Source organism: Marmota monax, unplaced genomic scaffold, assembly GCF_021218885.2.
Source record: "Marmota monax isolate L192 unplaced genomic scaffold, Marmota_monax_Labrador192_F-V1.1 WCK01_AAM20220418_F8-fsc00063, whole genome shotgun sequence".
Lineage (NCBI taxonomy): Eukaryota > Metazoa > Chordata > Mammalia > Rodentia > Sciuridae > Marmota > Marmota monax.
The window spans coordinates 10,262,201-10,287,311 of NW_026693726.1; the positions used below are offsets into that span (position 1 = coordinate 10,262,201).

The 25,111-nt window shown below is 38.7% G+C and overlaps 1 pseudogene; it reads left to right on the plus strand.

Annotated features, from left to right (window-relative positions):
* Positions 1–671: 671 nt before the first annotated feature.
* The window catches only part of LOC124103878 (mitogen-activated protein kinase 8-like), a 90,617-nt pseudogene continuing 66,177 nt past the window's right edge, over positions 672–25,111 (plus strand).

A 25,111-nucleotide genomic window follows, 5' to 3' on the forward strand; every position in this document is an offset into this window, starting at 1 on the left:
GCAACTATTTTCCAAAGTTCTTCCTTTTCTCTTGTGCTGTGCTGCAGAACCCACCCAAGGCCTCAGGTGTGCTAGGTGAGGGCTCTACCACTAGTTTTCCTTCAGACTGCCTTATCTCTGTTAATGCTGATCCATTTACTTGGTTACCTGTACTGGACAACTGGGATACCAGACTCCTTGCTTTCCAGATTCCTTCAGGTCAAGTCTGCTTCCCAATATTTTAAATTAAGTCTGTTCTCGTTGTTTGCAAGCCTAGCTGCAATTCAGGTGTTCAGTATGAATGGTGTCCTGGGCTTCATCCTTGTCCTGTCTTATTCAACCCTTGGGGCTCAGTGCTCTAGGACAATATTATTAAGTGCCCATCTGCCTGTGTCTCTCTTCTACTTAAAACTCTTTTCCACAACAATCCCAAACTTTTGAACCTTTAGAGGCTGTGTCTCTTCTTTACCCATGTTGCTAAAAAATGGCCTCCTGTTCCAGGCCTCTACAGGCGGTTTCTTCCATAGGAATGGCCTCTTGACCACTTTCTTCTTGTCCATTCAGGCAACTCTTCCTCCTGCCACTGTTTCCCATTACCACCCTCACTAAAGAGCTGTTCAGATGGAGCATACCCCGTGACAGGGAATACGGGAGGGCACTTTCCATGTACAGAGTTTAACTCACAGACGTCAATGAGGTACTTAGTTACCAGGTAAGTTTTCCAGATTAGGAAGCCAAGTCAGAGGAGTTAAGATAACTGATGGCAGCTGCTGGGAGAGTGGGCCAGGATTCACAGCCACAGGGATCTGACTCTAGAGCTCAGTCATGGGACCACTACAGTTTGGAGGCCTGACACACAATTACAATTATAATTAATCGACCTCTCCACAATATTTCTGTAAAACAACAGTATTAATACCCATTAGCAGGGTTCTTGCGAGAATTAGCAGAAAATATCGAAAGAAAACTGCCAAGTATTCAAAATGAATGAGTCCTAACTTCTGGCTAATTTTCCTTTAATTCCCCAAATATGGTTAATCTAAGACTTCACTGAAATCTTAGATAAACTGAAAATAATGTTAATATCAAGGGTAACACAAAATTAGACAATTTTGGCTAGGAAATATAGATCACCTGGGTTTACACATGTATTCTACTAAATAAAAATATATGATACTGGCTGCTGCTGAGTTTTGAACTACTTATCTGTAGACTTAAAAACAACGGTATCTATTTGGCAGAACTATTGTTAAGAATTGCATTTATTCATAAACTTGTATTTATTGAGTCCCACACTAGGCATTTTCAATGATAGCTAATACTTAAGCTATTTTTACTAAGTATGATGCTTTGATTCCCATTTTACAGATGGCAAAGGTAAATTCCAAAGAAGTCACAAAATTTGTACTTGTCACATAATTGTCGACTGACACACCCCAGACTGGAACTCAGGCTGTCAGGATCTAGGAGCTCTGTGTTTAGACCCTCAGTGCATTGCTTGGTGGTATGAGTGGAGGCTATCATCATTTTATTAGTCAGCTTTTGTTGCTGTGACTGAGGTACCTGACAAAAACAACTTGGAGGAGGGAAAGTTTAGGAACGTTTATTTTGGGCTCATGGCTTCAGAGGCTCAGCCAAAGGTCAGCCAACTGCATTGCTCTAGGCTGGAGATGAGGCAGAGCATCATGGTAGAAATGTATAGCAGAGGGTGTAGGGAGTTACTCAAAATGCATGACATCAGGAAAACAGAGAGAGGGAGGGAGGGAGAGAGAGAGAGAGAGAGAGAGAGAGAGAGAGAGAGAGAGAGAGAGAGAGAAGGAAGCCAAAATAAAATATAAAATCTCATCCCCACAGGCACTCCCACAATGACAGACTTCCCCCAGCCATACCCCACCTTTCTACAGTTACCACCCAGTAATCCATCCAAACTATTAATCCATCAAACACATTAGTCTACTGATGAGGTTACAGCTCTCATAATTGAATTGTTTCACCTCTAAACTTTCCTGCATTTGCCACATGAGCTTTTGGGGGAACCTCTCATATCCAAATCATAACATCATGGAACTTACAATTTAGGATAGCGAATGAGAAAATATATAATAAAAGAATAAAAGAAGTACTATGAAGGAAATGAATAGGACATGGGGTGGTGAACAATGGGGAAGGGGTATCTGAGGTTCTTCAGAGAGGGCAGTTAGGGAAGTTTTGATTGAGGAAAATGACATTTAAGCTCAGATCAAACGAGATAATGTGTTTGATAAAGGGCAGTCTGGGCACCCTGATAGTAAGTGTTCTCTTTCCTTTCATATATTGAGATAAAGCATTTTCTTGGCAAGGCATGCCCTCTCACCATGGACGACCACCCAAGAGAGACTGCAGGGAAGGTTTGTCCTTGTTCAGGTGGGGGTTATGAAAAGGAAAGAGGACCCCAAATGCTTGAATGATTGGCAGGTGGATGCTGAAATGTTACTTTGTTTGCACATAAAATTCTTTATTAGATAATTGAGAAAATCTAGCTATTTACAGATAGTGTCACTTCTCTGCCTTTCACGATTTGTTAGATTTCAAAAACATCAAGTTAGTTCTGTTGTTCACAGTGGCTTTGAAAAGGTGTTAACTCTTCTGGAGACTCACTGAGGGTTAGCAGCGTCTTTGCCTGTGCTTTTGATTTCTAAATAATAGCTGATTTCTTTGGCAAACTTATCATTTCTCACTTAATGGGTAGTGCTTCAGTAATTGAACTTGCTTTTTGAAAGCTACAATGGGAGCTAAGGAAATCATAATAGAGGACTGAAATAAGATAAATGGAGAAAGGGACATATTACCTCTTTTTGCTCATCTGGTTGTTATTATTGTTAATAATAATAATAAAATACAAGAAATTGATATAAAGGTCTTTTTATCATTGTTTAAAATATCCTTGGGAATGTCATATAAAATAGCAGTTGTAGCAGTGTGGAGGAAATTATAGTATAGTAAAAGAAATTGGCAACAATGGGCTGCGCCTGACAATTGCTGCCTGATATTTTGAAAGCAAAATAGTCACAAATGTCTCTTAGGCTATTTCATGGGGGGGAAAAAAAATGAAGTCACACTTTGAGGTAAGCTCTGGCCCTGTCTTCCTCCCCTGACTGAGGGTTATTTATTTGTAATGGATGACAATTGTGGTGTTGCAGGCCTGCTGTAAGATGACCTCAGTGACCTCTGCTTGCTATTGTCCTCATGTGCTCCTCACCTCTTAACCATGGGCTAGATTTAGGGACTCACTTCTAAGGAATAGAATATGGCAGAAATAAGGGGGTGTCTCTGTCCTGAGAGAGATCATGATTTCCATCTAGGGTAATCTTTCTTGCTTTCTTAACAGGGAGAAACCAGGTGCCACGTTCTCAGTAGCCCTGTGGAGAGGCTTCCATGATGAGGGCCAAGACACGCTGACAACCACAGGAGTGACCCTGGAAACAGATCTCCTTGCCTCCCTGCACCATCCAACTGTGCATCCAGAGGAGACCACAGCTCTGCCTGATGGATGGACTGTTTCCTCCAGAGAGCCACAGGCAATCTGCCAAGTGATGCTCAGATTTCTGACAGAAACTGTGAGATAAAAAAAACCCAAAATGTTTATTGTTTTGAATGCCAAAATTTGGGCTTAGTTTTTATGCAGCAATAGTGACTATCACAGATGGGGAACATAATTGGAATGCTAAATTCTAGAGTGGGCCCCAGGTTTAGGGAAACAGTGAGCCATGGTGACGTGATTCTAAGTCTCCAGTAGGTTAGGAGGTTGGGAGCACATGGCAGTGTTTATCCAAACTCCTGGTTATGGGTCTCTTTTCATTTCCCCAGAATGAGACTAAAATGGTGTTCTTCAGTGAAAGCAGAGGACGTGACATCTAGCTAATGGAAGCAAAAGGAAATATATTGGAAAGATATCCAGAGGATGGTGTTGATGGAGTCATAGAATCAACAGGAGGATTTGAGGCTGGTCTTGGGAACCCACAGGAGTCTGTGGGGTTCCTGGAGCCCAGAGAGGACACATGGCTGAGTTCTCCCAGCCACCTGCATCAGCACACCACCGCCACGACACTGGACTTCCAGTGTTACTTCTTGACTTACTTACTTGAAAGTCAAAGCTTAGGTGAAAGCATCCCATGGGCCATGTTCATTCTATGCCTAACCCTGACTATGTTGGTGATGGTAAAGAAAGGATGGCACTATTTGACTTTCACAGTGGGGGCTGGCACCAGCAATTTATCCTTTGTGGCAGAGATTGTTACTATCTCCCCATTATTTTCTCTCCCTCTTTTTTCCTATTAAAAGTTTCAACTGGGCTATTAACTACATTTTTGTAGCCTCCTTCACACAAAAGCATGTATCTCAATTCTGGTCAATGAGATTATATGAGCAGAAATGATTTGTGCAGCTTCTGGGTCATACCCTTGAAAGGAAAAGTACTTGGGCTCCCCTTTTCTCACTTCCTTTTTATGACTGAATATAAAGATCAGGGAGGGCCATCTTTGACCTTGAGGACAAAAGCAATACCTACAAGATGGCAGAAAAAAATGCAAGAAAGCTATGTGCCCAACCTTGTTGAACTCCGCTCAGGCCTGGGCCACCATCTTGAATGTTGTGAGAGAAACCTCTCTTATTAAATGAGCTCTCAAAGAAACAATCTAGGATGTATCCTGAGGCTAAAAACTTTGGGGGAAATGTAAATTCCCCAGAGGAAATCAGGGTGCCATCAGGAGAGGGGCTATTATGTGTGTAGCTAACAATAGCTAATTCTGTCATACTACTTACAAGGCGTCATTAATTTTTTTGAGGTTTCACATCTGTCAATTTTCCTGCTAACCACTGTGTTCTGCATATAAGTTCATTCTTCTAACATCCATGGGCATGTTTTCATGCAAAAGTAATCCAAGGATCATAAAATTTGGGCTGTAAGGAATTTTAGTGAGCCAACAGGTAGAACCAGGGTCCTCCCTCAAAAGTCTATATAGCATAATTTCCAGGAAAGCTTGTGGAAAATAAGGGTTCCTGTTTCCCCCTCTCACCCCCACACCTGGCCCACTCACTCAGCTTGGTAAACAGTTGAGTATAGTTATTCTTTGTGGGTGCTCTCCAGTTCTCTCAGAGGGTAAAGAACTCCAAGGTGCTTCTGCAGTCTTCCAGGAGATTCTGTCATTGTCCCTCTTGTCTACTGAATGGCCCTCAGGCCTTGTTGTACCTCATGGGGATTGGTCTGTCTTGCCATGCTATTTGCTTCAGTAGTGAGGATCTCTTGAGAGGAACCACCACCAGACCTTGTATAGGCTTCTAAGACCATGAGGTTCATTATTGAGTCAGCTTCCCTGGACCCTGTTCCCCAGGAGGTTTATTTTTATTGCTGTTGCTGTTTGGGGGTGCTAAGGATTAAACCCAGGGACACTGTTACCATTGAGGTACAACCCCAGTCCTTTTTTATTTTGAGATGTGACCTTGCTAAGTTTCCCAGCCTGGCCTCAAACCCACAAACTTCCTGCCTCAGCCTCCTGAGTATCTGGGATTACAGGCCTGTGCTCCTTTGTCCAGCTAAGTTCTGGTATTTTGGACATGCTCCCCCAGAGTTCCATGGGCTTCACACCCTCGTGGAAAGTGTACCTCTCCATTACCCAAGGTTCTGCATTTAATGACCACCAAGGGTTGGTTCCTCCCCATCTTGGTGCAGGCAGGTTTCCCCACCTCCCCATCTGAGAGATTCATTTGATTTTCTTGAGAGTCTAAACCATAGGAGCTGGTACCTTATGTCTCAAAAGGCACAACCTGAATTGCCCCAAAGGTACAGTTAGGAAGTAACCCACAGATGGACAGAATGGTGTGTGCTGAGCTGCAGAGAGCATGCTCAGTCTAAAGGGGGCAGTGCTACCCGTGACTTGCCAATCTCCTTTGAGAATAAAGGCTCAGTGTTGCTCAATCCTCTGCTTTTTCAAGAGAAGTTGAAAATTTGTTTCTTAAAAAAAAAAAAGTGAAACATCCTGTGTTAGTCAGCTTTTTGTCACCATGACCAAAATACCTCACATAAACAATTTAAAGGAGGAAGGTTTATTTTGGCTCATGGTTTCGGAGGTTTCAGTCCATGGTCAGCTGGTTCCAAAGCAGAAACATCACAGCAAAATGAGGTGGCAGAAAAAAGCTTCTCAGCTTATGGCAGCCGGGAAGCAGGGAGACGAGGGCTGGGGACAAAATATATAGGGACTTACTTTCTTCAAACAGGTCCCACCTCCTGTAGTTCCCAATAATGCTTTTAAATTATTAATCCACTGATGAAGTCAGAGTCTTCATGATCCAATCATTTCCTAAATACCCCACTTTTGAACATTGGGGATCAAGCCTTCAGCATACTGAAATTTTTTTGGGGGGAGGCATCATTCCAGAGTCAAACCACAATACATCTCTAATTTTTAAATGTTGGCAACTTTACATGTAAAAAAAAATATGCTGGAGTTTTCATTCTCAGAAGCTAGATTTACAGCATGGGTCACTGTTGCAACCTCTGACTAGGATTTAGCAATATATATAGGTCCTGTTATCTTTCCTGTTGGGGAGAAAGAAAAAAAATGGTTTTGGTTCTATTCCAAGCAAGGAGAGAAAACAAATAACAAGACACCTGTTACTTTTGCAATAAATCACCCTCTTACATAAATTATCATGTTGCAAGGATTAAGTGATAAATTGAGTAATGATAATACACAAAGCACATATCTGGCACATGATGAGTGATTCAACAATATTTAGTTTTTAGCTTGTATTTATGGATCTATTTCTGTGCTTCCTGTTCTGCTTGCCTATTTCTGCACTAGCACCAAACTCCACTATTTTGGCTTTATAAATGATTTGATAGGACACACCTTAGAAATGGCACAAAATTTATAGAAATAAATTATTTTAATTTACTCATAAACATGCATATGTTTATATAGATGAAAATAGAATCAGCCAGGTTTTTCAGTGAAAGAAATTTATCTAACACTTCACAAATGAGGAAACTAAGTCCCAGAGTAATTACATGGCTCACTAAAAGTTTTCTGGCTAGTTAGTGATTGTTTCTGATTAGAAATGGAATGTTTTGAATTCTTGTTCAGGTCTTTTGTCCACACTGGGCATCTGTAGCTCCCCTGTATCTTGTTGGAATATTTGATATTTCCTTCCTTGGGTAACTTGTAATGATTAAGTTATCAGGAATAGAAGAATCTTCTCTGCACATCAATTTGGAGAGTGACATGTTAGTATGATGAGTCATGTTAGTTCCTTCAGTTACACTGGGGTTTAGGGAATGGCCATGGGGTACCAGGCATGGATACACAGTAGAAATATTTGTACACCATGTTCACAGTGGTCTTATTCACATAAACCAAAAGGTAGAAAGAATCCAAATGCCCATCAAAAAATGAATGGATAAACAAAATATGATATGTACTTATACTGGAATAGTGCTGAACATTAAAAACGAATATTAAAAAACAAAAGGAATGAATTTGGGTACATGCTGCAACTTGAATGAACCTAGAAGACATTAAGCTAAATGAAATAAACCAGACATGAGAGAACATTGTATGATTTCACTTATATGAGGCATCTAGAGGATCAAATTTATCAAAACATAATCTAGAATGATGGTTTCAAGGGGCTCAGGGGAGGGAGGGGTAGAAGGTTATTAATAGTGGCTACGGATTTTTAATTTGGGACAATGATAGTGATGGTGATACCATAATGTGAGTGTGTTTAGTGCTACTAAATTATGTACCCAAATGGTTAAAAGGTAAATTTTATGTTATATATATCTTTTACATCAGTAAAAAAAAAAAAGTGTTTGTTCCCCCCCCCCCCAAGTAAAGTTCTAAATCTTTGTTCACTATAGTTTTCCAGTTTGAGTTTAATTTGCCTTTCTTCATGGGAAAACACTAGAAACCCAACACTATAGCTACTCAGTATATTAATTTAACCTATTAGATCTGTATAAGGAGATGCGTTATGGTAAATCCTCCCAAGATCTTTGTGTTCCACTCTTAGTGGACACTTTTGAGGAAATAAAATATAAGAAAAATATATATGTGTCACAATAACAGTCTCAACAATAATGTAACCATACATTAGATAAGGAATAAGTCTACATTCATTTTTCTATAACTTAAATTCAATTTTAACTGTGGACCATTCCAGGTTTGTTTTCTTAGAGGTGTTACAAAGAAATAAGAGGAAAAATAAAAGATATGAATTTTTAGCTTCTAAGCATCAAGGGCTAGACCTTCACTAGCTAATATAATAGCCATTAGCTCATAGCAGTGTGACTGTTTAAACTTAACTAAAATGAAATAAAATTAAAAAGCCAATACCAGCCACATTTAAAGTGCCTGGTAGCTAATATGGCTAGGTTATTGTATTGTATAGCTCAGAATTACAGATCATTTTTACCATGACTAGAAATGAATGGTACTAAGACAGAACATAATATATAATGAGTAAAAGCCAAGCTTTCAGCCTCTGAATCCTGAGGAATTTCCTTTACTGGGAAAGTGTGAGGAATGGAGGGGGTATCAGGAGGAAAGTAAATAGTAGTTCATCAGGTAAGGGTGAAGTCCACATCTAGAGGTATCCAGTCTCACTGGGGAATGCTGTTCATTGATGGCATCTAAGAGCTGCGTGGGAGCTGAAAAATGCCCACAAGCCATCTGGTATCCATTCAGGATTTCACCATGCACAGTCTGCCTGAGCAGTTGTGTCTGATATTTTTCCTTGTGGCATGAGTCATAGGAGGATCTACCGATCTTTGTCTGGCTTCAGTGCTCTCCCACTGTTAATTTGAAATGTGATATTGTGGTTTTGTCACAGAGAACACAGAGGAAAACGGCATGAATTTAGGCCGTGGTAAGCAGGTTGGTTAGAATTGTTTCTTTAAAAGGACTGAACTAAGCCATGTTCACCCCTAGAGGATTCAGCAAGGTCACGGTTTTGAATTCTCTTCCAGACATTCCAGAAGGTCTCATTTTGTTGGCTAGCTATTATGGCTTCTGATGGTTATAGGGATAGAAAGTGGATATAATGCTGAGTGGATGTCTACCTCTCTGAAGCTCTTCCCCAGTCAATTCTGTTGAGTTATAATGTTCCTGGGTTTCAATGTCAGGATCAAAGTTGACTTCAGAATGTCCCTGGGAGACGCTTGCTTTGCCCACATTTATATGTCTCCCTCTTCCTCTGTTCCAAGAAGCCCATGCTTTAGGTTCAGTTTGTGTTAAATTGTAGTCTCCATGAATCCAGGAACTTCTCACTCATCTCTCTGCCCCTGGCTCAGTGCCATTCACCATGTCTAGCAGATGAGAAGACAGGAAGGCTGCAGGTGAACCAAAAGTGCAGTATTAACCTGGGCCAGCTCACTGAGGATAAAACAAACATGAACAGACTACAAACTGATTGTTATACATAAACCATTTGCAGAAGAGTGGAATGGTTGAATAGAACAGTTTCTGAATGGTTTCAAATTCAAATTATTGTGTCCTTGGCTTCTCATTCACCTTTGTTAGAACTAACTCGAAATTGCTCTGTGAGATAAATTTCGTGTTTGACTATGGTTCTCCTTCGCAGAATCTCATTTTGAAAATAGTGCTTTTATATTTGGGAACCTGTCCTCATTAAAGCTCCTCAACTTTGACCTGATGTCACTGCATTGACTATTAAAGAACACAGGTCTGGGCATTAACTAGAAACAATGTCTGTGCTCAAACTTAACACAGCACCATGTGTGTTAAAACCTCACTGAAGGGAATTTGTATCTATGGAGACAAACTGAAGGCTACAGAACCATCCAGTTCCCTTTAATGTGTATGCTAAAAAAAAAAACAAAAAACAAAAAACTACGTCAACAATTTCAATTAACCTCTTCTTTTTTGTGGTAAGCAACAGAAAATCACTGTGGCTAAATATTAAAAACACGATTTATTCAAATAATATTGGGGGTACCTCCTGCAATTGGAGAAGTAACTAAGAAACCAAGCTTTAGGAAGCATAGAATTCAGGGGACCCCAGGGGACTTCAGCAGCAGGGACAGAAGGGGTTTCCTTCTAGGACACTGCTACAAGAGGATTAAGTCCCTATGCCCTGAAGACTCTGTCTCTTTAAGACAGGGAGGAGAATTTCATTTGCTTGAGGTATTCAGGTGTGTTTGTCCTTGGATCAATCTAGTGATCAGGCAGGGTGTGTGTACCTAGGTGTGGTCAATGGCCAGCTCAGGGGCCACCTTGAGTTTGTGCCTACTATCTATCCCAGGGTGTCTTCTTCTCTTTACTGCCCTAGATGCATATTAATTTTACCTTTCTGTGTCACAGGAAGCTATCACCTGCTCATTTTTAACTTCTCTGGCCCTGTTAGTCAGCTGTCCATCACTATAACAAATACTTGTGATAACCAACTTGGAAAGATGTGAGATTAATTTTGGCTCACGGTTTGGGAAGTTCTAGGTCATGACTGACTGGCCCTACTGCTCTGGGCTTGTGATGAGGCAGCATATCATGGAAGGTGTGTATGGAGGAACAAAACTGCTCTACTCATGGACAGGGAGGGAAAGAGAGAGGAAGACAAAGTGGTTGGGGTTCTACTGTCCCTACCAAGGACTGGTTTTAGGGCTGCTGTCCCCACCCACCATCTGGGTGGCTTCTATCTAATACTTCAGTGGCAAAAGCATGCCCTCTCAGATGTATGAGTTTGAACAACTTCTTAATGGTTTCTGGGACCCTGGACACCTCTGACACTTGCCTTCATCCCTTCCTATATCATCATAAGTAGCTTTTTCTTTGAAGTCTGTTTATTTATACCACCCGATTGAATTCTACTTAATTCCAGAAACATGATATAAAACCCAACAAAGTTACGCCAAAAGAGAGGTGTGTATCTGGATGGTTACTGGTGACCTCTGCAGGATTGTGGAGATCTGCTGTGAGAATATTCAGCTCACCAAGGAGCATGTATAAGAAACCACGTTGTTAAAAACACACTTGACTGTTTAGTTGATACGTGCAGGGAACACGAACGTGATTTGCCCTGGACAGGATTCCTCCAAGGAATCACCCATCTCTGATGTGGAGTCCACATGGTGATCTAGGTGCCACTATTTCTACCCCTCCCTGGGGAGACATGAGAACCTTGCCTTGCCCACAGTGATTGGTTCAGAAGTGGGCAGGTGATGGATGCTGGGGTAAACAGAGTCCTGACTCAGAACCCTGTGGAAGGAGGGCTCCATTTCTGTTGGAGTCCCTAATCTATTAGAATACATATCTCTGGTAGACATCCTGACTTCTAGGTGGTGATGAGTATCCTTGAAAATGCAGCCATGCAAATGAAGACGAAAGTGAGGTAGAGGGATCGTGTCCTGATGACATGGCTTGAAATTACAGACCAACAACTTAAGTTTTAGGTTTTTAATTTTATGCAGTTTTAGTTATTCAAGTCAAAGGCCTAAGCCAGTTTGAGTCGGGTTTTTTACTGTTTGAAATGAAAAAAGTCTGATCAACAGAAGATATTAATATTTTTAACTCTTTTTCAAGAGTCCTCAAGAGAACATTTCTATTGGGTCACAGATCCAGGAATGCCTTTTTATATTATGAATGAATAATTTATTTTGTGGGTCCTGGGTATCACATAAACAATTCTATTTTGAGGGTTGGGGTTGTGGCTCAGTGGTAGAGCCCTCGCCTTACACATGGGAGACCCTGGGTTTGATCCTCAGCACCACATAAAAATAAATAAGTGAAATGAGGGTATTGTGTCCAACTACGACTAAAAAATAAATATTAAAAAAATTCTATTTTGGATAGAAAGTTCAGAACTAACTTTTGGATTCATTTCTAGGTAGTGTCTAGGGCTTTACCCTATCTTTTTTTTTTAATATACCAATATTACTTGTCGTTCTATCTTACTTTTTTCAACTTTTATTATTCGTTTGCCCTGATTCCATTATCTATTTTGGCTTTTTTAAAATCGTGCTTTATTTTATCTCTGTAAGCTTGTACATTTTTTTTAGCAAAGGCAGTATATAAATAAATAGATAGGCCAAATGATGAGAAAATTCTGTAACATGCTGTTTACATTCCTATTGTCAACTAAGAACATCTGTTTCTTTTGAGAAGATATCTCCTCAGTGTATTACAAACACCACTGCCTGCCTGTAAGAGATAATGTGTATAATCTTGCATTTCTTAATAGGCTTGTGGCTTTACTTAATGTCCTTGCCAAAAAATTATTGTTTTGAGGAGAGAGCACAGGGTCTTATTTAGATGGTTATATAATTTCCCTTTACAATAAAAATCTAAACAGGACACAAATGCATGGATTCTCTAGGAGCAGGCCACCATGTAGGTTTGTCAGCCTGAATTATTGGTTTGGGCATTGATTCCATAACATCTTTGAGATATTTATGACATTTTATAAATGCAAGAGTCTGTGGAGAGGGGGTGTTCTTTCCTACCCTGTTCTTTCCTCATAAGGGCTCTCTTGCACCACAGTGCAAGAGAGAGAGACATGAGAACAGAAGTCTCTTGTCCTTCTGTCCCTTGGTTTCTGCAAAGATCCATCTCTGCCTTTTGCATGTTGGTGGAGCAATATTTCTTAAACCCTGGGACAGGCACAGTAAGACTGGCCCACATCCATACTGTGGTTCTCCCACTGCTCCTGATCTCAGAATCCCTTCTGATGGGGTCCCAAGATAATTTCACCCACTTCCAAGATTCCCAACACCAGTTCTCCTCCTCAGCCACACCGACTGCCCCATAATGTTCAGAGAAGAATTTGCTTTTCTCCTAGGCCAAGTGTTGTCTCTATAAAGTTCTACCTCCTCGATTCAACTGCATCCTACCATCTTTCAAGCTTGAACTTGGTGAGGCCTTCTCTAGCCTCACCCTCTGCACAGATCTTTCTTGTCTGCAAATCTTCCTGGCACAGACGCTCAGAGGCTACCCTCACATCGTGTGCAATTGTGAATGCATGTTTGTATTTTTCTTTTAAGAGTAGTTACATATGTGCATTTATTTTTATAGAAATGTTTTGTTTCTCAAGAATAAATTCAAAGTTCCTAGAGGAAATATTAGGCCTTTCTTTCTTATCCCCAAAATATATAGCATAGTGGTAAATACAAGTGGCTATTTAATAAAAGTGAACTAAATGGATTGTAGATCAGTAGACCTGGAATTTAGTTACACGTTTGTTTTTGGTTAGCTGCGTGACTCTGGACTATTTACCATTTTGCCTTTGGAGTCTTGTTATTTCTCATTTAAATAGGAAAAAATGAAAAAGGATGTCAGGGGCTGTCTTAAAATAAAAAAAAAATTGCACAGGGACAGCAAAAGAATGTATGTAAACAAATAAAGGCACATTTTCATCACTGTCTTAATAATGATTTAAAGGGAGCTTGTGGTGGGTAGGTTGAATAATTCCAATTCCTGTGTTCTTCTCTTGGGCACACATCTATTTTCAAACTTTCAGTCTCCCAGATGGTTCCACGTGGCCGGAAGCTGACTTCTGACCAATGGAATGTGTCAAGAGTTCCATGTCTAGGCTCAGCTCATAAAAGCTCTCTTGTACCTTTTTTTCTCTCTTTCCCTACGTGCTGATGGAATACAGAGAACATGGGAAAACTGGTAGGGATGGAGACAGACTCAGGATGTTCCTCTTCTTGCGGGGTGCACAGCTGGGCTCTGTTTCCTAGACTTTGTGCAGTTAGATGTGGTTGTGGGATTGAGTTCTAGCCAATGGAATGTGAACAGAACTCATGTGCTCAGTGCCAGTCCTGGTCTACAAAATCTTCCCATCCATACTGCTCTACCCACCCACCCAGCCCCTTGCCTGCACTTGCTAAAAAGATAAAACTCTAAGGATGGGGGAGAGTGTGGTACCACAAGATGGAAGTAGCCTAGATCTGGAAAAACATCATGGCACATGGCACCCTGATCCCTCTCTGGTGTGAGCTAAGTGAGGAACTGAGATTTCACATTATTTTTAAAATAACAGTTAGCATTATTTACCCTAAGCAATAGTTTATGGGCTAACTAGAAAGATAAGTACCTTAGATAAGTTTTACTACTATAACTAGAAGAAACAACTCCTTCTATCTACATGATGGCTTCCCTGCCTTTTTTGCCCAAGAAGTAGAAGGTTTGGGTTGCACAAAATATGGAACACCATAGTCAGAAAGCTCTCTGAAGACATGGATCACATTTGTCTTACAACCCTAATATTCTTGTTTTTAAATTTTTTATCTGTTCTTTTTAGTTATACCTGATACTAGAATATATTTTGACATATTATACATACGTGGAATATAACTTCCCATTCTTGTAGTTGTATATGATGCGGAGTTACACTGGTTGGGTATTCATATATGAACATAGGAAAATTATGTTCAATTCATTCTACTATCTTTCCTATTCCCAACCTTCCTCCCTTCCCTTTATTTCCCCTTGTCTAATCCAAAGTACTTCTATTGTTCCCTACCCTCCCCATTTTGTGTTAGCATCTGCATACCAGAACATTAGGCCTTTGACAACCACTGTATTCATAGCACTCATTGTAGTGCATGGCACATCGTAGGTGCTCAGTAAGTACAATTATTCCCTAGCATCCATGGGAATTGGTTCCAGGATTGTCTATTTTGCATGGATACTTCAATATATGGCTGCTCAAACCCCTTATATAAAATAGTGTAGTATTTGCATAAAAGGTTGCACATCTTCCCCTATACTTCAAGCCATCTCTAACTTACTTATCATATATGAAATGATGTAAATACCATATAAATAGTTGCTTTACTCTTGCTCAGGATATAATGACAAGAAAAATAACCTGTACATGTTTAGTACAAGCACACTTTTTTTTCTGACTATTTCCAATCTACAATTGGTTGAATTGTTGATGTAGCCCATGGATATGAAAGGCCATCTATACTCTAAGGATGAAACAGTGGCTTCAGGTGATCATGATGTAGGTGTGACTTTTTCTGGTCCTCTTGTGTCTATGTCAATTCATAGATACTCAATGGCTTCAAATTTATTGAAACATTCTATTAGTACCAATTGGGAATACTACCTTATAGACTTAAAGTGAGAGACAGTAATATAAATGAAAAATTATTTTATTTTTATTTTTTTAAAGAGAGAGAGAGAGAGAGAGAGAGAGAGAGAGAGAGAGAGAGAGAGAGAGAATTTTTTAATTTTTATTTTTTAGTTTTCGGTGGACACAACATCTTTGTTTGTATGTGGTGCTGAGGATCGAACCCGGGCTGCACGCATGCCAGTCGAGTGCGCTACCGCGTGAGCCACATCCCCAGCCCTGAAAAATTATTTTAAAATGTTAAATAATTTTACAATATGAGAGGGTAATTATAATCATAGAACAAAAGTAAGTATCTATACTGTATTTGGTCTCTTTGGAAAAAAGTAGTATATAAAGGCCAGCCGTTATATTCATGCAAAATACAAAAACAAATTCCCAAAGCTGTTACTTTTTAGTTGTTGTAAAGCCCCCCACCTCTGAGATGGGCACTAATGTGAAAAAAGATAGCTATGACAGTAGAGAGAGGAAGCTCAAGGCCACCCTCACGCTAGTTTTATAAGATCTTTACTTGAGTCTTGGTTAGCATATAAGTTACTGGATTTTAAGTAACTGCATGGCCCTCATTTTGTCCATCCAAGATTGAATGTGAAGTGCAGTTATCTGAGAAGCTTCCTGCCTCGTTGTTGGTTTGCTCAGTGGTTTCCATGGAAATAGTAGTAGAAATGGCTATATGTGTCTGAGCTCTGAGGAGAGAGGCCACTTTTCCCCTTGATACCCAGAGCCAATCACCACTGAGAAAATAACTGCAAGGTGCCATAACCTCTCTCCAGGCCCAATGTCTATAGCCATTCAGATGGTTGAGTAAATCTGATATTTGGGTTAGTAATTAAGTGGAACACTTCTTTAGAAACATTACTTATCAGATATCGTTAGTCTAATTTCATCTAATTATGTTAATATTTCATCTAATATTTTAATAACCTCACCTAATTTTGGATCAAATATTAACCTTTCCACTTAATTCAAACTTATATATTTGATAATTCTGTTGGTAAGTTTTATACATATGAATTTTTCCAGATAGTTAAAAATTTACCAATCTTTTACTTAGAAAGAAAGAAAGCCTGAATCTTATTTATCTTAAGATATTCAATGGGAAATATATTCTCAAATAATTCATGGTCAATTAAGAGTATGCATATATCTTTGTTAAACTTTGTAACTATGTCTAGTCTCTCCTAATAACTTAGTGGAGAATTGACCAAGATGTCTAGTTTCTGGTTGCTTTTGTTCCTAATTTATTAAATAAAATTTCAATGAAGTGGGGATATGAAGATGAGCTCTACAGGAGGAAAAGATTAACATTAAACAGAGACATGAGGTGGGAGGGAAAGGGAGAGAAAAGGGAAATTGCATGGAAATGGAAGGAGACCCTCATTGTTATACAAAATTACATATAAGAGGTTGTGAGGGGAAAGGGGAAAAAAAACAAGGAGAGAAATGAATTACAGTAGATGGGGTAGAGAGAGAAGATGGGAGGTGAGGGGAGGGGGATACTAGAGGATAGGAAAGGTAGCAGAATACAACAGACACTAGTATGGCATTATGTAAAAATGTGGATGTGTAACCGATGTGATTCTGCAATTTGTATTTGGGGTAAAAATGGGAGTTCATAACCCACTTGACTCTAATGTATGAAATATGATATGTCAAGAGCTTTGTAATGTTTTGAACAACCAATAAAAAATAAATAAAAATTAAAAAAAGAGCTTTGTAATATTTTGAACAACCAATAAAAAAAAAGAAGATGAGCTCTACTCTGATACAGTGAAAGTGTTTACTGAAGTATATCAACAAGTAAATATAACTAACATTAATTGAACAACTACTATGAATGATCAAAAATCGGACTTTTGGAAAAAATGAATATTCCGAGTCAATATATATTCCATTAATTTTCAAACAGCTTTATACAATATAATATATTCTAAAGTTATACTGTATACAATTTAGTTTTTGATGATTCAGAAATCATCAAATTATGTTACATAATGTAATGTGCATAGTGTATTGTGAAACTAAATTTTCAAAATACAGAATCCACACATACATTAAAAATGGAGGAGATTGGATAGGCATTCCTCCTTACCTCTTAAAATTATTATTTTAACTTAATATTAAAAATTAGTATTTGACAACTTACCTGTACCCCAAAAGTAGGGTTTAGGAAAATCATCCTAGTTATTTGATTGTTTCATTGGCTTAGATTATGAATAGAAAATCAACTAATGAATTATAAAAATATCATAATAGGTAAATCCCATTAGTGAGAGAAAACTCAGAAGATTTGCTGATGTACTTGGAGGGAAAAAACCTGTTCTGATCTAAGTTAAAATGTGTGCATGCGAATTAGAAGTGAAAAATATCTACACCCATGGAGAAGAATATATGTATGTTAACTGAAGCCAGGCAAATCATCGGGGAACCGAATGTGATTGTATTACCATCTATTTCCATCTTTAGAAACAGGAAACAAGATCTTTTAAGTAGATTTAAGGTCTATTATAGAATATGGAAATTCTGACCAGGAACACAGTAAAGTTCATTGATATTTTCCATGCCATTTGATATTCTTACCCTTCATATGATGCCAGCTTGCTTTTTTTTTATTTCTGTGTTAGCAATTATTTTTTATATTCAAGTCACAGTACTCAGGATATTACAGCTTTTGATATTTGAATTTAATATCCTTATAGGACAACTGCTGAATCCATTAGTTAGCCATCTGGTTTAGGAGAACTTGCCTGCTATTTCTTTAGGCTTTCAAATTCTTGAAATGTTTTGTACTAATGATCATTTGCATTTTAAATGTGTGCATGCGTGTTCATGTATATACTGACATCTTGCTGTAACAGTTCATTCTCTTAGAGCTGAATGGAATGAAAGTATGACTTCCAAGAAGATTTAATAATTGAAATGCCAAAGCAATCTCATTATAATGTTTTGTCCCCAAGTGCCTTAGTTTCTTATGGATGCTGAAACAATTGCCACAGGCTGGGTGGTTTAAGGCTAGGTACAGTTATTCTTTTGATAATTGTAGAGGTCAGAAGACTGAAATCAGTTTCATTGCACTGAAATCAAGGTGGTAACATGGCCTCCCTCTGGAAGCTCTATGCGATACCCCTTTTCTCTGCCGTTTCTCACTGTATTCTTTACGTTGCTTAGCTTATGGCCCCTTCATCTTTAAAGCCAGAAATTTTACCTCTTGCTTCAGTCTTCATATTGCCCTGACTGAAGTAAAATATCTCTCTGCTTTCTCTTACAAAGACCCTCATGGTAACATTTAGTACCCATTCAAATAATCCAGGATAATCTTTCTGAGTATTCTTAAATTATTCAAATAAACAAAATCTGTTTTGCCATGTAAGGTAAGATTCCAGACTCCAGGGAATAGGACACGGATTTCTTTGGGGGCTATTACTCAATAGAGCAGGAAAGGTTAATTCAGCAGACCTGGATTGCTCAAACACTGCTCATTGCCAATGTCATCAGGCCTGGCCCTTGGCTTTCCCCACAAGAGATGATCTTTGCACCTTGGATTATAGTATCTGATAGTTTTCTCTGTACAACCGAGGTCTTGAGCCACACCTGGTAGTTCATGCTAACAGGATGATTTATGGTGAATGGATATTTTCATCTGCTTGAGGCTCTCAGTTTGGTCTCTTGGGGCTGGGGATCTGGAGACCCAGCAGTTAAGATCTGAATGCCTAAGTGATTGACTACTGAGAGAATCTCTGGACACCAGTGGACGAATGAGCTTACCTGGTTGACAACATTTCACACTACTCATTGTTAACCAGAGAATCATGCAGTTTTCGTAGCTCCCCTGGGAGAGGACAACAGGAAACTTGTGTCTGGGTTCACCTGGTATCTGGGTTTCCTTGGACTTGTCCTTTTGTGCCTTTCTCTTCCCTGATTTTCATCTGTATCTTTTCACTGTAATAAACTGTTACTGTGAGCGTAACAGCTTTTCTGAGTCCCTTGAGTCCTTCCAGTGAATGATGCAGCTTGAATGTGGTCTTTGGGGTCCCTAATATATCCACTTAGCCTGGTTAGGTTAGAACTGAGGTTGATATTAGAATGAGAGATACATGTGTGTGTATCATATTGTGTGCATATATAATACGTACAACACAGAAAAGACTGTCTTCATTAAAATATTAATCTTAATTAAAAACTTCATTAGTATTTATAAACAAATGACCAAGAGTCATAAAAAATCAGATGCTGCATCAATATTTTATTGAAAAGTATGGATAGACGGTGAGGATATTTTAGCTCCATATACAAATTTATAAGCTCGATCCTTGGAAATATATGCAGAAATAACATGAAGAATATTTCAAAAATTTAAAAATAAAAATACAGTTCTAGACAACTTTGAGAAATGACAGAAAATGAATGGAATTTAATTTATTATGCTTTTGTTGCTAATTCACCCAGACCTAATGCAAAAGTAAGAACTAGAAAGATATGAAATGGACCATATTTTTCTTTGTGATAATAACCACCATCTCATGAGTTGAAAAAAATTATGTCAAAAATTATGTTCTTTATCTTAGAAGGTGCCGCGTCCGGCTAATGGAGCCGAGTCCGGCGAGGGACGGCGGGGTTAAAAAATCCACAGGACACCAAGCTTCTTCATCCAGGAGGAAGCGTGCGCGCTTTATTGCCCAATTTGTTCCCCTTATATATCTTTTTAACAGCTGCGGGAAATCACTCAAAAGTGAGGAGGGAAGAGTAATAACTGCGTCCTTGGGTTACCGTCACGTCACTGTCCCCTATCAGGAGGCTCGAACAGGTCAAGATGTTCCCGAGAGACACATATGCTCCAGGCAGATAAACCGGAAACCGCAAGCCCGCCTCACGGCCTTGTGAGCTGGCCACATTGACATGCAGAACAAAGAACTGGGGGTTGAGTCCCCAGGGGCCAGGGAGGGCCTGCTACCAGCAAGAAGGGAAAAGTGTTTACAAAAGTTCTTGGGGGGCTGGGGTTGTGCTCAGTGGTAGAGTGCTCACCTAGTACGTGCGATCCTCAGTACCACATTAAAAAAGTTAATGAAATAAAGGTATTGTATCCAACTACAACTAAAAAAAAATTTTTTTAAATCCTTGAGCTAATAAGCCAAAACTTAATGGGGTCTCAGTTTTTTTAGAATGTTACTGAATGTGAAAAAAGGAAGAGTTATTGTTACCTTGGAGAGAAAATGAATCAAGTAACATGGACATCTCTATCAAGCATTTCTTGGTTTAACCCCTCTCACCCCAAATCTTCAGTGAAATTACTGTAGCAGTTTTTATTGTGTATTTGTGTATTTAGTGGAAATCAGTGAATGGATGAACCTTATAATATATATCTATTTAAGTTGGTTTCGGGCAAAGTAATGGTATATGTGAGAACAAGAAACAAAGCAAAACTCTGAAAAATAATCCCCACACACTGAAAAATCATAGAATATACTCTTTATCATAAAACTATAGAACTTGGACTTTTGTCAAGTTTTCTAGATTTTTAAGAAGACTTTATCATCAGGAGTACATTTTATTGCAGGGAATTGTTGAACTACATAAGGTAAATGAACCCCAGAATGAACCAGAAATGAAGTTTTACATGACTGTTGAATTCCTGGACACAACTGGCAAAGGAATTGAGTCTTCCATGCCTGAGGCAAGGTGTGTCTGGGAGTACAACATTTTGGAAAGTTGTAGGACTAGTTATGAATTCAGTTCTTTAGATCTTGTGGAATAGGCTGAAGGACTTTGGATGTTTTTATTGAGAACATAATCAATGTTTTTCAATGTTACTTGTTGAAGAAGAAAAAAATGGGGGGGATTTTCTTACAGAGAAACCAGTGCAGAAAGATGCTGAAAATTGCTCTTTGACTTAACCTCCACTCACAGATTTATTTGGAAAAAAATAAAGAGTCTTAGAAGGGCTATGGCAGATATACATTGGCTGATTAAGGACTAGGCTCATTGTTTCAATATCTCATAATTTTATGTTGTACAACTTCAGGGACAGCAATGGATTGTGTTTCTGTTATTTGAAAAAATTATTTTTCTGTGTCCTGGTTTCCTCACTTGGGAAATAGAGATGGCACTAATGAGTACCTAATAGGGTGAGATTGTGAGATTCAAATGACACAATACATGTAAAGAATAATTTATTATTCCTCTTATATAATAAGCTCTTGTCATTTACTGTTTCAGGTGATGAAACGGAATTTTCTGAGAACCAGTCTGCTTATAAACCATGGGAGATCCTTCCAAAAATTGCAGGAATTTTTGAGGATTTTGGTGCTTCAAATTGGAGAAGGTAATTGTGAGTTGTTAAAACATGCCATTGAAATACATAGCATGCAGCTGGGTGAGGTGGTGCACATCTGTAATCCCAGGGACTTGGGAGGCTGGGGCAGAAGGATCTCAAGTTCAAAGCCAGCCTCAGCAAAAGTGAGGTGCTAAATAACTCAGTGAGACCCTATCTGTAAATAAAATAAAAAATAGGTTGGGGATGTGGCTCAGTGGTCCAGTGTTCCTGAGTTCAATTCCCAGTACCAAAAAAAAAAAAAAAAAGAAAGAAAGAAAGAAATATATTGCATGATAGATCATGGGAAGCCTTGGGGGATAGGAAGTAGGAGTAATTTGAGAAGATCTGTTGGGTCATGTATTAGGAATTGCATGAGGCTCTCTGTCTGCCAACGTTTCTATGGCAGAATGCCTGACAATAGAATAACAAATTTTTGTTAAACCAGAATTTGTAGAGACTTGTTGTTGTTGTTGCTAATGCCTTACTGTTTTAATCAGTTTTTTTTTTTCTGCTGTGACTAAAAGACATGACAAGAATAGTTTTAAAAGAGGAAAAGTTTATTTGGTGCTCACAGGACCCTCATTGGGGACCAAACCCTTCAATTGCTGCCAAAGAGGGAAGCCTGGTCACAAGAAGAAGAGCTGGGATCATTTGCCAACCTATGCCTGGGTGCTGGTGAATGCAATCTAACTATACATGGATAGATTTTGGGGTGAAAAAACCAGAAGGGAGTTATTGATCTCAAAGCAGCATTTTAAAAAAAAACCAGTGGGCTGCTGTTACTTAGATTGCACTATAGCTTGGAAGGATTTGGGTGGAGACACTGGAACTTTGGAGTTTGGTAATGGTGCTGCTCCTCTGTCCTCAGTCCATTCTTTGATTCACACAACTCTGCTTAGAAGCCAGCAGAAGTCAAGGAACGATGAAATATTGGTTGTGCTTCATGCACAGACTGATAGGGATGAGAAGCAAGACAAAGAATCCTGTAGCAGTCCCCAGAAAGAGTCGTTTTCTATAAGGCCAGGAAATGTGATTTGAGTCTAGGCCAGGAAATGTGATAAGAGATTCCCAAGGGACAGCAATCCTATAGTTAATAATTGAGATCCAGCCATAATGACAAATATTACAGCTTCTAACTTAAAAAAAAACATATTCTATATATTTGAGATTTACTGTTTCAGTTGTTTGATTTAATCCTCATTAAAAAAATAAATGAAGGTAAACATATTACTATTTCTATTTTCAGGAAGGCTAACCCTATGGTTCTCAGTGACAAAATCTGGTTTTACATCAAAGTGAAATCAGTATCATAAACCATTCAGAACACATGGTTTTTCAACCAGTGATGACATAATAGAGAAGTTCACAGAGTTTCTGTAGATTGGAGATACCATGGTTTATTGTACTGACTGTATCATCCTTTAGCATTTATGGATTGGCCCCGTGGCTCTTCTCACACTACTGCATTTAATTTATGTCAATACGTCTTTTCCTTTAATAAACAATACACTTTTTAAGAGTAGCGGTACTTTTCTATAAGCTACACAGGACCTCATTCAATGCTGCACATAGAGATTTTACTAAATATCTGGTGAATTTTCTCCATTATATTATGAGATGGAACTGCCATTGATGTTATCTTGCAAATTATATATGGATAATAAACTTAAAAAAGTTTTACCTAATGTGTGATTTTTTGGTTAACAATTTTTTAAATATTTATTTATTTATTTTAGTTTTAGGTGGGACACAATGTCTTTATTTTATATTTATGTGGTGCTGAGGATCGAACCCAGTGCTTCACACATATGAGGCGAGTACTCTACCACTGCGCCACAACCCCAGCCCTAATGTGTGATTTTTTTAAAAATTTATTTTTACTAGCATGTGGCCAATATTCATCCAATTTTAAAAAAGTAGCTCATGTACACAAGTTTGATATCGGAATTTCTGTATCTGTTTTGTTAAGATTTTTGTTTTGTAAAGTAAGGTAAGTAGAAGTCGGTGGTAATTGTTTACTGTAAAGAGAAAAAGTTATCTGAGTGGTCCTTGAATGTCTAGTTTGTTAGACATTCAAAAGTGCTTCCATTGTGTTTTAGATGTTATAATAGATCAATGTCATTGAGTTGGGAATTTGCAGAGGGCTGAGAGTGTAGCTCAATGGAGAAACATTTGCCTAGTTCTGGATTCAAGTTGGATTCCCAGCAAAACACACACACACACACAAAACAAACAAACAAACAAACCCTGTTATGGTTTGGATGTGAGGCGTCCCCCAAAAGCTCATGTGTAAGACAATGTAAGAAGGTTTGGAGGAGAAATGACTAAGTTATACTCTTAACTTAATCAGTGGATCCATCTCTGATGGGATTAACTGAGTGGCAACTCCAGGCAGGTTGGGTGTGGCTGGAGGAAGTGATTCACTGAGGCGTGTGTAGGGGGTATATATTTGTAACTGATGATTGAAGTCTCTCTGCTTCTTGATCACCCTGTGAGCTGTTTGCCTCTGCCATACTTCTCCGCCATGATGGAGTTGGCTGTATATGGACTGAGACCTTTGAAACCCTGAGCCCTTAAATAAATCTATTCTCCTCTACAATTGTGCTCATTGGGTCCTTTAGTCACAGTGGCAAAAAAAAAAAAAAAAAAATCCTGACTAAAACACCCCCAAAAGAACCCAAAAACCAAAAGACAAAGCAAAACAAAACAAAACAAACCCCACAATGAATGGGAATACATGGTCTAAATCAGGAGACTTTCATATTTTAGCTACTCTTTCAGTCCTTCCATTTTTCTGGAAATAGTATGTTTTCACCCTTCTGTTGGGAGTCATATAGTTAACTTCTACCATAGTTGAGAAGTTAGACTTTTATTCCTTTCTTTCCTCCACCCTTCCCTTTCTTTCTTCCTTTTATTAAGTAAGGGAAAGAGGACAGAATTAGAGTTTTTTTTTTATAAAGTTGTTTTTAGAAAACATAAACAAGAGGTAAATGATTTTGCCTCCCAACATCAAATATTGATCATTTCTGCCATGACAAATAGATAACAAAAAACTTCTACCTTTGAAAGTATGTTTTTATGTATTTGACATGAAGGAAAATATTGATTTCATTCAAACTTCTGGAAGAGTATCTCACGGAGGAGTGAGAGAGGCAGTGGTGGAAGGCAGAAGAACCAGAGCTCTCTTTTCTCTTTGCTCATCATGTTGTCAACAATCTTGTTTCTTTCCTGCACAGCTTGACATGTGCCCACTTTCTCTCAGAGAGTCTCTCCTGCTTCCTAACACTCACAGAACACTTGCAACACTAAAGCTTTCCTATCTAAACTGTGGATTCATTTTTTTTCCCCCAGAGGTAAGTACAAACAAAACCAGTGTCATTAATTTTAATGAGTACTGAGTACATCATAGTCCCAACCTGTTTTCTTTCTGAAAACCTAAGGTTCTTAATAACTGCTAAATGTTAACCTTTGTACTCTCTTTGCTTCATCCAGTTTCTTAGTGCTTTTGGTGAGAGTAAGAAATGAAACATGCTCTTCTACTTCTGTTTTCTAAAACTAGATTGACCAGCTGGTCAATTAGGAAGTTAAGTGGAAAATAAGTTGATAAGTTAGACGCTAAAAAGAAAGTCATCAAAAATAAATAAGAATATATGAAAAAAAACCCAAAACTTCTTTAACCAGATTTGCACCCCC